Here is a 3700-nt window from a genome sequence, read left to right on the forward strand (position 1 = left end):
CAGACGTACTCAGTGTCTTCAGGCCCTGCTCCTCTCTCATCTCGGGCTGCTGGGCTGGGCTGCTGGATGAAGTGCCGGCAGCTGGGGGACAGCCGGCTGCTGCAGGCGATGCCGGTCCAGCGGCACGTTGAATGGCAGAGCCTGTCTTGAGCTGGGACCAGAAAGGATTGCCCGTCAGAAGGGCGGCTGGCACAGACGCCCCGGAGAGCACACGGCAAAAGCAAGGCCTTCGGAAGATGCTGTCGGCCACCGCCAGGCCTCCTCAGCTGGGGGCTTTTGGACGTCCCCTTCCCAAAGGCAATGGGAAAACCACTCAGGCTACTTCGATACAGCCCCTCATGGCCACTTCCATGCTCCATCGTGCTGGCCTTTCTGCACAACGAGTGGAACTAGCCATTGATGGGCTTGCAAAGATCCGCACAGAGATCAGAGCAGGGCTCCAGAGCCTTGTTGCGGTTCTTCCTCCTCCTGTGTTTTCCTGGGCGATGAAATCACCCTGGAGTTGGCATGCAACTGTCTGAGCAGAAGCCCAGAGCGTGTCCCTTCTCTGATCCCTTTCACTCATTTCCCCTCTGTATTTCAGGCATTAGGGGGCGGCCCTTCGGGGATGCATTCCAGCCCTGCTGAGCCCCACCTGCCCTATACAATGCAGAGCCCTCTAGGATTCTCCTCACCAAACCCTGCTCTGACCATGTGCAAGTGAAGCACAGTCTACATTATGCCTGAACCTAAGTAGTCCATGGAGTGTGGCTTGTCCCTTCCAGAGGCCAGTGTTTCCCAAATATCCTGCAAGGCTGTCAGCTGAGTCTTTGGACCGCTCTGTCCGCTGGGCACAGGCAGCCCGCATCGCCAGGGGGCACAAGGGGCTCATTTCTACGCTGGGAATAATTGAATGCTGCCTCTTGTCTGATGCCAAGAGGCATTCTCGAGTCCTCTCAGCATCCCAGCAAAGTGATGCTCAAGTGTCAAAGTTCAGGACCCATTGGCCAGCGCTCCCTGGCTTGGCTGAAGCAGCACTAGGTCATGGCAGGCACACAGCCCCCAGCATCTTCAGCCGCAAGCAACAAGGGCTGGGGTTGAAGGCCTGGCTTGAAGCTTGGCCCTGCACCCAAGGCAGTGCCAGCCTCAGATGCCACTTACTGGCTCTGCAAGTTCAGCCTGTGGAGGGACAGCAGCTGGAGGCTTGCTGCTGTTTTGCTCCTCTTCAGCCTCTCCCTCAGTAAGAGTGCCAGCCAGACGAGGCGCTGACCCTGCGGCTGAGCCCTGCAGACAGGCAGAAGTGAGAGAGACTGGGAACAGCCAACCCTTGCAGCAGCTGCTTTCTACTGCGCTGGGAAAGCACCCAGAATAAGGGCAAATCATAGACTTGGATACAAGTGGCATTCTGAGTCATGAAAGCCCTCGGAAGATGGCTGAATGAGGTGCTACTGCCTCTTGCTGTGCATTTGATCTTCCATGCTGGCTGGAAGCAGCAAGACACCTTGGAGCTGTCACATTTGCTTTTCACCTCCTGAAAGGCTCTTGATGGGAAAATAAGGAAGGAGCCAGTGCTCCCTTTGCTACTGCTGCTGCCACCAGGCAGCTGGCCTTTCCTTCAGCCTCCCACGCTGGCACTCTACACTCTACTGCAACAGGCCAAGCTCACAGCTTGCTGCACAGTTCTTACACGCCAGCAACATCAGGGGTTCCTTTGCCACTCACCAAAGCACAGGCTTTTCTCCATCCACGTGTGAGGTGACCTGCAGGGAGCAAGGGAAAAGGAACCAGAGGCCCTTAGAAAAGTGCCTTTTGCTGGGGGCTCCCACAGCACAAGTCATTCCCAACGGAGAGCATTTCCCTTTCCCAACATGCCTCCAGGAGCAACAGCCCTTTCCCACAGCAAGCAAGAGAACAAACAAGGACACTAGAGTAGGCGCTGTCTACATTTGGGCCTCTTTTGCCAGGAAAGAAACAGAAACACGGCCAAGGAAATGCAACAGCTCAAGCAGTTTTTCCTCTTCTCTTCCCAGTATTTTATAGATCGTTTTTTAATTGCATGCACAAGCCATTCCCATCAATTGCTGGAAGACAATACAACAGCAAAGCTTCCATAAAGGACCCCTTTGCTGTGGCAGCTCTCCGCTGCAGCGGCCCCAGAACAGCTCCTGCCTTCAGCAGCAAACCCTAACTGGACTGGAGTTTGTGCTGCATCACCAGGGGAATGGCTACCTTGGCGCAGCCTAGAAAGGGTCAAGGCACACAGCCAAGGCCTCTAAATGGCAGCATTTGGAGCAAAAGGTGCTTTCCTTCACTCCTGGAGAGAGCCACAGGGTTTTGAGAAGTACTTCTGAGCATCTCCCCTCAGAGTCTACAATTTCCAGGTTGTCTTGGTTGAAGCAGCAAGCTGAGGAAATGACACACTCCACTGCCACGCGCTGTCCCGGGGAGGGAAGGCAAGCGCCGCAGGCTGCAAATTACATTGCAAACGCTCTGCACCTACCACCCAGTACAGATACCCCCTTCTTAGCTGATGCTGCTGGCAGGAGATTTACCAAACTGGTGCATCCTAACGGCAGTTTTGTTCCCTGATCAACTCGGTCACTACCGCGGCGTATAGAGCAGAGCGAAGCAAAAGCCAGGGGACGCCAGCCCCAGGATAAACCTTTACTTACGAGTCAGGTGGGTCAGGTAGTATCCAGAATAAGCAACGGTAAAGATGGTGCAAACCGCGGCACAGACCTGCCCGAACATCTTGGCCGTGCTCTGCTGCTTCGCACACTGAATGCCACCCAAGGGGTAAAGCAAGACTCCTCTCGGGGTGCAGGCCGTCTGCTGAGAACTCCTTGGTCACAAGGATCCTCCTGCAGGGAGCGAGCCGAAAAGCTGCTCTGGACAACCAGGCCTCGGGCTCACCGGGACATCGCTGTGCTGTGACGCGGCACTGTGACATGGCATCGCTCCCTTGACCTCACAATAGCAGCTGCTCTGGGTTTGTTGTGCCCAGCAACCGAACCTTCTGTATAGCTGACGCAAAAGAAAAGCCTGGGAAGTTCTGCTCAGTCGTGAAGCAGCAGAACGTGTCCTTCCATTCCATAAGCCAGAGCTCAAGGCGTCCCAGGGCAACTCAGAAGACACGGCGGCCCAGCCTGCACGCGAGAACAGAAAGCAAGTGTGCTTCTTCTCCCTGGCATCTTAGTTGGTTCTGAAAAGCCAACTTCTTCCATGACATGTAGGGGGAAAAAGAAGCAAAGAAAATAAATTTCCAGGAGTATTGCAGCGTGCAGATGCTTCTTGAGCACAGTGGTGCATGCTGATTTTTGCTCCCACTCCGTTTGCTGCACGGCCTCCCTTTTGTGGCAGGGAGATGCTGCCTTAGCTCTTGACACAAAGCTCCTCTTGTCCTGCTTGCTCTTTCTCTGGCCACTGAAAGCCTCAGAACAACCACAGGAGCTTTGCAGTGGTTCCTGGGCTGCCACAGTTGTGTTGGAGCTCTGGCAGCAGCCTGCAGCCCACTGCTCTGCAACGCCCTGCAGATGTCGAGCCCAAGGAAGGGCCCTTTGGAACAGGCCAAAGCCGCAGTCTCACAGATGTTTGCCCAGGCTCCATGCTCCCTGTAAGTTTCGTGGCGGACACTTGCACAGCCACATCCCAATGAAAATGAGTTGTAGTCATTCCCCTCTCTGTTAAAATCTTCAGCTAGACCCAGGAGCCAGCTTGAAAG

This window comes from Lonchura striata, chromosome Z, assembly GCF_046129695.1.
Source record: "Lonchura striata isolate bLonStr1 chromosome Z, bLonStr1.mat, whole genome shotgun sequence".
Lineage (NCBI taxonomy): Eukaryota > Metazoa > Chordata > Aves > Passeriformes > Estrildidae > Lonchura > Lonchura striata.